The sequence below is a fragment of the Apteryx mantelli genome, chromosome 2 (genome assembly GCF_036417845.1).
Source record: "Apteryx mantelli isolate bAptMan1 chromosome 2, bAptMan1.hap1, whole genome shotgun sequence".
Taxonomy (NCBI): domain Eukaryota; kingdom Metazoa; phylum Chordata; class Aves; order Apterygiformes; family Apterygidae; genus Apteryx; species Apteryx mantelli.
In genome coordinates, this window is record NC_089979.1 from 136,670,755 (window position 1) to 136,683,166 (window position 12,412).

Below are 12,412 nucleotides of genomic sequence, written 5' to 3' on the forward strand. Positions count from 1 at the left end.
GATCAATGGCACAAGCTCAGTTTTCTTCAGGAGAAAAAGAAAATGTATAATGAAAACATTCTAATAATTCAGTTATGTTCCCATCTGTGCTGTAACACAAACATGCATACAGACCCCTACTACCTCAAGTGTTAAATAATCACGTGTGGCAAAGTCTCTCTTTTGACATACCATGCATTGACAGTCACAGAAGTACTCCAAACACCACATCTTTGCTAAATTTCAACAGTTTAGCTTCCCTTTCTTAATCTTATTCCAAACTGTATCCGGACACAAATGGAATTAAATGCAACACTTGTCTGAAAAGATAAATGCATAAAACCAAGAAGGTAACAGTGTGATGGTAATCCAGACCCATCTTCCCCTCCCAGGCCCCCAAAACACGCAGGAGGCTTTAAAAATTCATCACACTATCCCAAAAAATTCACAGCCTATGTATAAACACAGCATGGTAAGTAATAGCAAGAAACAATGGGGACAAAGAAAAAAAAGGTAAAATGAGGGTGAAAATAATTTCATTTTGCACCTCTCTTTTGCTATACATGCATCTTGATAGCTTTGCTCCTCAAAAATATGCATTTACAAGCAATTGTGATAATTAAAGTCAGATAAAAACCCAGTTCTCAAAAATGCATTTATATTTACAGATGACTGGAATTTCAGAATTAATAAATATTTTCACATAATGAAGTCAAAGAGAGTAGCAATATAAACCACCAGAGCTATAAGCCAGAGTAATTAGGTTGTTGCTTCACCAATTTGTGTCCGTTTTTCACTATTAGTGCCATGCATTAACAGCATAATGACATTACAAAAAGCTAGAAGTTACAGATTGAGATATATATATATATATATATATATATATATATTTTAGGCCATCTGGAGTTCCCCAAATTCCTGATTGTACTACCATTATGTAGCACAAGGGATGACCTAGGTCACTGAAACTGGTCCCCTCAAAGTTACAAGCCATCATACAGGAGCTAAGTCCAGATTCACAAGGCAAAATTAGAAACTGATTGCTTTATTCTGCAGCAGTCTTGTATTACTTGAACTTTCTGAATTATCCCATCAATGTTAGGACCATGACTACACACATCACTGCCTGAGGAGAGGGGTCTGCATCTGTGGAAGTGAGGTAGTCAGTGAAGGAAGAGGAACAGGAGAAAGACCAGCCCTTTCTACAGGGCAGTTAACTGGTACAGTTTTATTCAGTGGATAGACAGTTATTATAGCTACCAAAATACCAGGCTCTGGGGGGACAGAGAGAGGAGAACAGCAGTGGTGACCAAGGAAGATCAAAAGTAACAGCAGAAATTCAGGATGACAATGCCCAAGAAATCCCTTGAACAGGGGCTGTGGCAGATGAGCCATATTAAAGTCCCTTTAAGCAAGGAGAGACATGCTGCCATCCTCCTGTGGAAGTTCAAAATCTTTGGTACCGCTCAGTAGTAAATTTGATGTCAGTAAATCAATTGTCATGATTGTCCTTATGGAGGTTTACAATACTGTGAAGCAGTGGCTGCTGTATACATTAGAAATCATGACAATGCACAGGAGGTTGAGGGCTCTGACAATGGATTGGCTTCCCAAACAGAGCCCAAAATGTAGGGAAGAAACAAACCAATTACTCCTACTAAATCAAATCCTACTCTGCAAATCAATCCTGCTCTACTTCGAATGGGATCAGACAAATACCATGTCAAAATACTCCTAACCAAGTCCATCTACCAGCAAGCTGCTGAGGAAAGGGACATTCCTGCCCCCTCCCATTCATTCCCAGCCATGTATTTCCACACCAGTGCTGGCATACTCCTGGATCATTCAACTGCTCACTCCATGGGCCAACTCGCTTCCCTTGCTAGCTTTTTGCTCTTGAGTTTCCTGAACTAACTTAACATCAGGTCAGATGAGGACCTGTGCCAGTGCAAAGAAAGCCAAAAAAATGCAAAGCCACTGAGCACAGCTAACCTTTAGACTGTCTTAACCAACAGCATGAAACGACACCCTATGTTTAAACTGCCAAGCTAAAAAGACTACTTCAGTTGAACCAATTACTTCCTCCTGAAGTAGACAGGAACGTGTACATAATATTTTACCCCACTCAACCATAGAGACAGAAAATTCCACTTGCGGGCAATAACATTTACTACAAACTACAGCTGTTTCTGAAGCACTTATGTGTCTATACACTGAAACTGTGAAGTGAGAATAGCTGCAAGTCAGCTCAGTTTTATGCAAAACCCGACAATTTAATTGATGCTATTAGTTGGCAGGACCACTACGTATTTCACTGTTGATCATTTTAGCCCACAATCAGCTAAGCCAAAACTACATATCCACTTTTTCTGACTGAACAGACGACTGACAGAACCCAAAGATGGCATTCATTTGACCTAACTTTAAAAGTGACTGACAAGATGTGTAATTCTGACCTTGTGATCCTTGGCTCTCTTTAGAGTCAACAGAGAAACGTAAGCATTTCCAGAAAACAGTTTATCAAAAATATTTTATTTGCCCACCTTAGGATAGGATCTTAAAGGAGTCTCTGGTGAACAGCTTCAGCTTTAGAAACTTTTTAAATATTTGAACTAGATCAAACATACCCTATCATAAATCTCCAACCTCCTTCAACAGTTTCTACCATGTCACAAGGGAAATTCACAACAGTAAATTTACAATCTGCTTGAATAGCTCAGTGACAGCTAAAAACATTTCAGGCAGAGTAAGAGTTTAATTATACAGTCAAAATTAACAATACTACAATCACTAATGGTATATTATTCAATTCTATAGTTAATCCAGCAGACTTCATTGTTTATCTTTCTTAAATCATTCACAGAATTTCCATTGTTCACTGAGAAGTTTCAAAATCCAGTTTACCACAAATATATTTACAGAATAGGCTCAGCGTGAGACCACAAGAACCCACCCTCACCCAACCCAGTTTCTGAAGTTATGAGTTAGTGCAAAAGTTACTCATTTCTAACTCTTGCAGCACAATCATTAAAGCAGGTATAATATCTTTTTAAATGGGCATAAAACATCACTATCCTAGCCAGCCTTGCTTCCTTTAACCGAAAAAGCATACATCCAGTTTGCAGTTGTTTGGCCTGTATCAATGTCAACTCGATACAATGATATTTGACACTATTAATCAGGAAATTCATTTTATTGTTTAGAGTATCATTGTTCATGCAATGAAAAGATCACTGCCAGCAACCTGTTGCTGTAGATAACATAATAAAGTTTCCACAGGATGTATGTGCAGGTATATATACACATATAAAGAAAATAAGAATGCAAATAAAAGCTACCTCAGATTTTTACAACTCATTTCCTACAAAAAAGCAGGATATTAAGAAATTAAAAGGTTTATTAATGAGACAGCTAATAGGAGATTTTCTTTCCCCTTAATTGAGAAAACACAATGAAAGGCTTAGTTGACTTCTTTGAAATTTCAGAAAGATATCTCTGTTAACCCAGGGCTCTTGAATGTGAGTTTCTAGAAATGGATTTTATGGAACAATATTTACCTTCAGTGAAAAAGGGACATAAACCTTTCAGTGCTACATCTCCTGTGTTTTTGAAAGAAACAGAAGCTTTTCAAAAGCCAAATGCTAGAAGTGTTATCAGTTACTGTATCTATCATACTACAACAAGAAAAATAACGAGGAATTGTTTCTAATTTAGAAAAGTTAACAGACGCTAAAATCCTAAAACACAGATGTGTTTAGTCAAACCCCCAAAGTCAATGAACTGACTGTTAAAGTCCATGCAATCCAACTCCAATGAGTTTGCTTCCCATCTTGAGCTGCTCTGCCTGGCTTGATACACTTTGTAGGGCTGAGAAAATGAAAAAGCTGGCACATGTTCTTTGCTAATGGAGGGTAAATTGCAAAGGTGGCAGCAGTGTTAACTAAATATATTTTCAAGATCTAAAATGAAAGAAAACAGATACTCAACATGATTCCCAATTAGGGGCTTTGTAATAGTTTTTCCCCTCTATTCTTGACAATACTGCAAGGCTATTCCTCTTTTTTAAAAATCGAGAGAAAAAGAAGAGAGTTGATATTTCACATTATATGTTGCTATGAACCTTTATTAATCAACTGTTGAGAACATTGATTAAGATAGTTATTCAATAATCTACCAGCCTAGTCATAACAGGAACTGAGTAATTTGTATCAGGATTATAAAAAAAAAATTAAGGCAACAAAGATGTTGAAAAGAATAAATAGACTAACATCCTGGTCTGCACTAGGGAGACAATGTCCTCTCTCCCACCAACAACTTTTTGCTCTCCCTCAACTTCAAAAGATTTTTTTTGTCTTGTCTCCTCATACCATAAATACTGCTTTTGTACCAGATCAAACTGAAAAAATATTTTGATCAAAGGAACACTAGTCAACAACTGTTTAAACTGACAGCACAAGACAAAGGCAAATGGGAAAGAATCAGACCTTCCCACATCCAAGAAACAAAAACTACTGGGGGGCAGGGGGGAAGCATTATGCTATTAAACTAATCCTAGCATCAAACAGGCTATCCCTGAAATGTTTTGCAACATTTGGCTTCAGGAAGGCGTGGACCACTAGTGATCATTGTCAATGCCTCAGAGGGGAAAAAAGATTTGTAGGTTATGAGTCTCACTTAGTTATGCTGCACTGATCACCAAGGAGTCGTAAGAGACTGCTATATAGATCAAAGTTCAAGAATTACATAGCTTCATCACAGGAGAGCTGTGATAGTCTGATACCTTGACTATTTAGAAGGGTAGGTCACGTAGCAACCAGTCCATTCTCATAACTAAGGATCTTGGAGGCACAACAGCAATGCAAATAAATTAAGTGACACACTATGGCAATGCACATTGGGAAGAAGGAATCATGACTTTCCAACACACACCAGTAGCACTGTAGACATTGTAACAGAAATAAACAAATATGAAAAATATAAAGCCCTGCCTTGGTTCCTTTGGAAAAGTAAATTATGAGTATCTTTTCCTTTCTCTAACTCAAGGAAGAGTCAGCTGATGAAGTTAAGCAAAACAAGATAGCCAAACTCAAAACCTCACAAAAAACCTCATCTACTTATCTCAGGACAGGAGAAGCAAGTGCGTTCCCACGCTGGAAATGGAGCTGAGACTGATGCGCAGAACGATGGATCTCATGGGCAGAGCCAAGGATTCAGGAGGCCCTGGGGACATGCAGACTGGGGCCTCTTTTTGCCTTCATCTTCCCCTGCCCAGATTCTTTATAAAGGATTGACTCGTCCTTGAGTATCTAAAACAAAGGGCATGGCTTGTTTATCTAATTTTTTCACTCTCTTGAGGTATAAAATGGTAGTCAAAACAAGGGACAAGCTTTCCATCTGCTAATGCTCAGAAACATGTTGCTACGATTTCACACCTGTGCCTTACTGCAAAAAATGATTAATGTACAACTTGAATGGACTGAATGAATTTTCTCTCTACAAACATTTCTAGAAAAGAAGGGATTTATGGAGATAAAACTTCAAACGAAAGGATGACAAACTTGCACACTGCAAACTGTTCAACTGTTTAAACTTCCTTTTCTGCATGATTTAAAAAAAAATGTATTTAAATAGTGGTTGTTACAGTGAAGCACAACCCCAAAGCCATATTTAATTTTTCTGTCTGCAGTAGCTAAAAGAGTTGTAGAAGAGTATAACTTGTTGGGATTCAAGACACCACAGGAGATGCTTCCTTCCTGTTTCCTTGGCTGACCCTTCTGTCCCAGACTATGTCTAGCATTTTCCTTGCATGACCTGTCTGTCCTCAATCCTAATTCTCACCAGGGATAATCCCTCCTTTTTACAGACTGACTGAAACCAACAACCTTTGTCTGCTATTATGAATCTGCAATAGCTGCAAACAATCTCCACACAAAACTCCCACATCTGACACAGGATTCAGTGCAAAAAAGCATGGCTTATAGAGGCCTCCAAAACACGTCTACGTATGAAGTACTCAATGAATTTTACAAGTCTTACATAACATTTTAGGTGAAAGTTTCTGCTAAACCACACTTCTAATTTCAAAAGCTCTATGAAGCACAGAAACAAACATCTACTTAAAGACAAAGTCTCTATTGTGGTAATAATTACTATTGATTTACCTCCTGGCAATATTTTCCTGCCTTCTAGGAATTTATTTTGAAAAAGAAAAACACATAAGTTAATTGAAGATTAATTATTCATTCTATATGTAACACTTTAGGGATTTTTTTGTACTATATTAAAATATACTTGTTGATAAAAGCATATCTGAAGTCAGAGTGGGAACAAGACTGAGCAACAGAAAAAACCTGCTACCACACGTATCAACAAACACCCAGGTTTCAGCTTCTGTATTTATTTGGGACTGACTAGCTCACCTCTGAACTACTTTCCCTTTGCCTAGAAAGTATACACCAAAAAAGCCCTATTCTCACAATCTGATCCACGTGAATTGCCACTTGCAGCTACCCAACCTTACTGCAAAACTGTGGTCCAAGTCACACTGTCCTTTATGAGCAGTATGTTATAAATACATGATTTCCCTTCATCGTGCTTGCTCAGTAACATGATACCTTATAAAAGACCAAAGCTAGTAAAATCACTTAAGGTGAATGAATATTTTTACTTTGAAATGCAAGTGTTTCATTCTGCTCTCAACTTTACAGTAAATAAGAGAATTTTGAGGTGCACTATGGTGACTTAAGTACAACTGCCTTACTCCTGTACTTACCAAGATCACTGGACTCTTTTTATCTTGCTCTTTGTTTGTATGGGCTTTTTATTTTTACTTTTGTGGTCTCTTACATAATCCACAATTAGATTTAACAAGTATGGTACACCAAATTCAAAAGGGTTTTCAGACATCGCAGAATGTTATTGCACTCCACATGTTCTCTCTCTAGAGAGAAGCAATAGATTCTTCCATTTGTCAATTTTCCTCTCATGTAACATTGTTACCTCTTAATGATCCTTGAGTATTTTAGTTATTTCAAATTAAGAAAAAAGTTAATTTACTGTGATGAATTGCTACAGTTGAGGGGAGAACTAATATTTAATCAATGATTGGTGACATGGAAAAAGAAATAGTACCAGTAACCAAGTCCACAGTTCAATGGGAAACCATGGCAGTTTATTGTGTATGACATCCAGAAATATTTTTATTTGTAGGCTCAGGCAGTGAGATGGACATAGATGAAAGTTTCTTGCCTTATGTGCAACACAAATGTAAGAATTCTTAAATTTGAACAAGAGGAATGAAGACAGTAAATAAGCTGAGAACCATAAAAAAAAAAAAGAAGACCCACTCAAATCAATCTGAACTTGATAACACAGAATCATTCAATGCATAATCGTATTCATTTGTCCTAAACAAGATGCTTAGGCCTGCAAACAGGTACATATATGTGTAGATGACTACACTATGTAAGCAGTTTACTTCTCTTAAACTAAAAATTTACTCACAGATTAGGTCTAATTAGATATGTTTACACCCAACTGCCTCCACCACTCCTCATCTGAAAAAAAGTTTGACAGTCACAGGCGGAAACCGTCTCAAGAGTCTCCCACCGGCATCACTGAGTTACAGCTACCGAAACAAAGGTCCGAGGGATGTTTTTTTCAATGTTGCACTCACAATTCCAAAAAGGTGGAGTGTGGCCTAAATATAGCAGTTTTGTACCAATAGATGGATTATTAATGGATTATCATAGCAGTTTGCTCTATAGATGGCTGCTGTGCTGGCATTGCCATATTCTGAGTGCAAAAACATTGAAGCTAGGTCCACTCACCCAGATCAGGCCTAGGAGCAAACCAGCACCATTCTTGCTAAATCAGACTAATAAACCCTGTCAAGAGGACTGTACTGTTATATGAATCTTTGAGTCTAAACTGGTACTTCCACATTGTGTTGCTATGTTGTATTTCCAGCTGGGGAACACAGCAAACTCTGAGATCCTAATTTCATTTTTAAAGCATTTGACTAATCAGATTAATTTCTCCAAAAGGTAACAACATCATATTTGAACAAAAAACATTTGTGTATTTGCTTTACTTATTACAGTCCATATTACCCCAGAAAAATTAAGAATTAACTATATCTTCTCTCCCATATATCTATTCTCTCCCATATGCTTAAGAATCCTTCCCATGTAAGTCAGGATTGAAGAGAGGATGAAGTAAGCTCAGGTCTCACCTTGTCAGACTTTGGATACAGCCAAAGTCAAGCAATGGGATTTGCCCCTAAATTTCAAAGCGTGGGGGAAGCCTAGTTCATGCAAGGTTGCACAGGGAATCTGTAGGAGACAGACATCTATATTCATGTTTTCCAGGTCTCAGATAGACACCCCGGCTACAAGAATACCCTGTCACTCAAGGATATACCCATCGTGTTCAAACATGTAACAGGCACTTCTGTCTCTCGCTGTCTTCAGTTATTCTTTTGAGGTATTTTAATAATCCATCTATTGGTACAAAACAAGACTTAGCAACATTGACAAATCATATCACGGACCCAGTAAGTGTTCTGAGATCCAAATAAAAATGAAACCTTAAAATAAAATTACAGTAAAATAACAATACTTAAGGAAGTCAATGATTTAATATGATGCAAATCAACTAAAAAAATCATCTATCCACAAATAATAAAAAGAAAAATCAGGTAACATACAAGGATGTTTCTACCAATAAAAAACCCTTGAGCTTGCATGAACTTGAATTGATCCAAATGAACAATCGTATTAAATGCTTTCTCTTTTCACCAGGAAATAGCTATCAGGAGTGGAGTTAGTAGGACCAAAAACCAACAGAGGGTCTGTCTGAAAGGTTCAGCTCCACTTCAAGGAGGTTTTCCATAGCCCAGGTCCTGCAGAAAACAGAACTATCTTACAGAAATGCACTTGAGAGCTGTATGGAATGGCTCTTATACAGGAATGACCAAAAGGATTTAAGATTTCAGTTTGGCAAAGAGACAATGGGGGAATAATATAGCTCTATCATACCATGAACTGCATGTCAAAGGTGAATAGGGAACAATTTTTCATTGTCTCCAAAAACAGGAACTAGAAAGAATTAAATGAAACCATGAAGTAGCAGGTTCAAAAACAAATAAAAGGACGCAGTTCTTCACGCAGCTGTGGAACCTAAAACCACAGGAAGCTGCAGATGCAAAGCATACATAAGTTCAAAAAACCGCTTTCAGACTATCAAATACAAAGTTAAATGCAAGGATACCACTCTTGGTTCAGCAAGTGCTTACCAGTGAACCACTAGGAGCTGGAAGAATAAGCCATGGAGGTATCACTACTTGTTTGACCTGTTCTTATATCCTTCCCTAGACAAAGTGTACAGGGTCAGACCTGGTTTCTGATCATGTGAAGCCCTGGCATATAAACAGGTTATAGGAACTTTGACCCATGCTACCGCTGGCAGAGCAACACAGTACATTGCCATAATTCAAGCAAGCCTCCAAGACACAAGCTAAGATTAGTCATTTAACTGTATTGGGAAGGGGGCAGCTTGAAGCCATTGAAACCTGTTCAGCATTTCCTTTCCCTCTCTTCCACAACCAGAGATTGAGAGTTTTGTGGCACGCTCTTCAAGGCATAACACCAACCCTTGTCCCTTAGCTTGAATCTACAAAGCTTATGGTACACCGAAAGTAAATGTTACTAATAGCCAGTGAAAGAATTCTTGCAAGGATCTTGCTCTCCACAGCTGCAAAAAACAGCAAGTGTTTAGAATTACACTGAATACAATAGCCATTATACATTCTCACTACCAGTATCCTACAAATTAGAACCAGTGAATGGGAGGGGAAAAAATGTTGCCACTTGTACCTGCTTCACCAATAAGAAGCATCGCATATATAAATAAGCTGAGGATGAAATAGGAAATTCCCTATATGTAATACTTATCATTTGAAATCTAAACAATACTGAGTTGTGGCAAAGCTAACATTTCCTTCTCCCTCTGTAATACCCAAGACTTAAATTATTAATTACCTACAATAATACCCACAACTTAAATATATGTAAAAAATAGAGACAGCAGATAAAAGAAAATACTGTAAGAGCTAAGACAAAATGTTTAGAACCTACATTTTTCAGATTCCAATTCCCTGCCCTGACAATGACTTACTACATAGTCCTGGAAAATCATTTACTGTCTCCATGTTTCAAATCTTATACATAAAATGGAGACAATAGGACTTCATTACTTCATAAGGATCTTGCAAGGATAAACAAAAGATTGTGAAATGTCCACATACTATGGGACTGCAGGGCAGACAGATAGGTAAAGGCAAGAAATATTTTAAAACAGCATTAATGTATTTTATTAATCATATAGATGGAGTACTGCTTTAGCCTTATTCACCAGTTAGCACCAGTGAGACTGCCAACAATGTTGTTTGCCTGTTTACTCTGTGAACTAGGGTGCAATGAGAGCACTTATTACATTATTTTATTTTACTGTGAGAATGCCATATGCATACTTTTGTACAGTCCATAACAGTTTTTTTTAGAGTATGAAAGGAAGCTTGTAGGCCTTTTTTTTTTTTTTAAGCTAATGGTGTTACAGAGATTATCAGCAAACCATAATATCACAAAATTTGTTCTCAGAGAGTAAAATTCACATCCTGCAGTGAACCAACAAAAGACCACTTACACCCTAATTTCAGTCTTCACGATAGACTGCGACAGACTTCTGCTAGCATAACACGGAAATACCTTTCTGGACTAAAGTATAGAAAGCATTTTTCTGTCTTGAGAGAATTACCTTTAAGGTACTTCAGGTATGCCATGAAGAACAGTCAAGGGAATCTGCTATAATCTTAAGTCTCAATTTAAGCACATGGCTCACACCAATCCCTCTTATTTATACTTGTTGATTCAAAGAAGTGTACATTCATGTACTTCCATGCTTTTTTAAAAACTAGGAAATCAGAATTCATCTGTTTTGTTAAAATAAAATCGTAGTGTGTCTGTATATTCTGGTTTTGTACCCAAACAGTTATGGAGATTATGCTGGATTCAGAAAGTGTGCTCTTCTGTGAATCAGAAAACAAACAATGGGACTTCACTATTTCTGAAAGCCAAGCAATTAACACAAGTGAAAATACAGAACAAGACTAGTATTTAAGAAATACTTTCCAATAAATAACTATGAGATGAACTGCAAGTACCAAGGGAAGAACAATAATTTGCTGATAAGGTTATGCTTTCAACAGTTAACTACAGAAAAAGAAATAGTTAGCTGTCTTTTCTAAGGGTGCAAAAGTTAAATTGTGAAGAGTAGGACAAGGGAGAAAGAAAGTCACCACTGTACGTTAGGGTTCCGCTTTTCTCTCTCTCTCTCACAAACACACTCACTCAGAAATGAGTGACACTAAATCTCAGAGCCCCTGTTTCTTGCCTGAGATCTGCAGGAACACTATGCCTACCGAGCTTCAACCGGAGGAATGGAAAGTTGGATCTGTAACAAAGATCATTTTTCCACCGATGGTTTAATTTTAGAAAGGTGCTAACAAAAGGCACAATTTTAAACACTCCAAACACGTTATTTCCCTTCCCCATTCATCAAACTCTGCTTCCTTTTGGATACATGATATCATGATACAATTAATTCTTTATTCAGCGACTTTAGCTGAATAAACAGCTTTTTCCTGTGTACAGAAAAGCACAAATTGATGTCATAAAAAGGACAGCAAGAACCTGCCCCCCCAGAAGGCTTCCCCATGTGTCAAAGGCAACCGGCAGCGGGCACGACCCCCTCCGCAGCCCCCTGCTCACGCAAGCCGCGCACCGCCTGCCTCGGGGACCCTCGCGCTCAGACGGGCTTCCCTCGCCGCCCCGGCGCCGCGATCCTGCCCCGGCGCCCTGCCCCTCACGAAGGGGGGGGGGGGACGAGGACCAGGAGCTCGCCCGCGGTGGCATCCTCGCGCGCGCTCCCCCCGCGGGCATGCAACGTCTTTCCACGCGCCTAACGGCCGCTCTCCCACCGCGTTGCGCGGCTCCGGGAAGCCGCGAGCGCCGCGGCCCGAGCCCGGGCGCTGCCTGGCAGCAACGAGGCCGGGCGGCGCCCACGGCCGGCGCCCCGGCGCCGCGCAGCCGCCTCACGGCCGGCGCCCCGCGGCCGCCCACGCCCGCGCCCCGAGCAGCCCCCAGCCCTCCCGCCCGCGCCGCTCGCAGCCGGCGAAAGGCGCGGAGCCCGCCCGGCCCCGCTTGCCCCCGGGGGAGCCCCCGCGGCCCCGTGGCTGCCGGCGCCGCCGCCCGCCGCACCTGTCGGGTGGTTGCGCTCTCCGGGAGGGCAGGCGCGGCGGCGGCGGCGGCGGCGGCAGACAATGGAGGAGTGAAGGACAGACACATTGACACACGGGCGCCGCTCCGGCCGCCCC

At 39.7% G+C, this 12,412-nt stretch overlaps 1 protein-coding gene across 3 annotated transcripts in view; it reads right to left on the reverse strand.

Moving 5' to 3' along the window:
- Positions 1-12,362, reverse strand: part of BZW2 (basic leucine zipper and W2 domains 2) — a 63,910-nt gene extending 51,548 nt beyond the window's left edge. For 2 of the 3 annotated variants that reach the window (XM_067291621.1, XM_067291620.1), the window contains exon 1: positions 12,297-12,362. The gene's annotated coding sequence lies outside the window, so the exon portion shown is untranslated. The remainder of the gene's footprint in view (positions 1-12,296) is intronic. The other variant, XM_067291622.1, reaches the window with a different exon arrangement.
- Between the last annotated feature and the right edge of the window lie 50 nt (positions 12,363-12,412).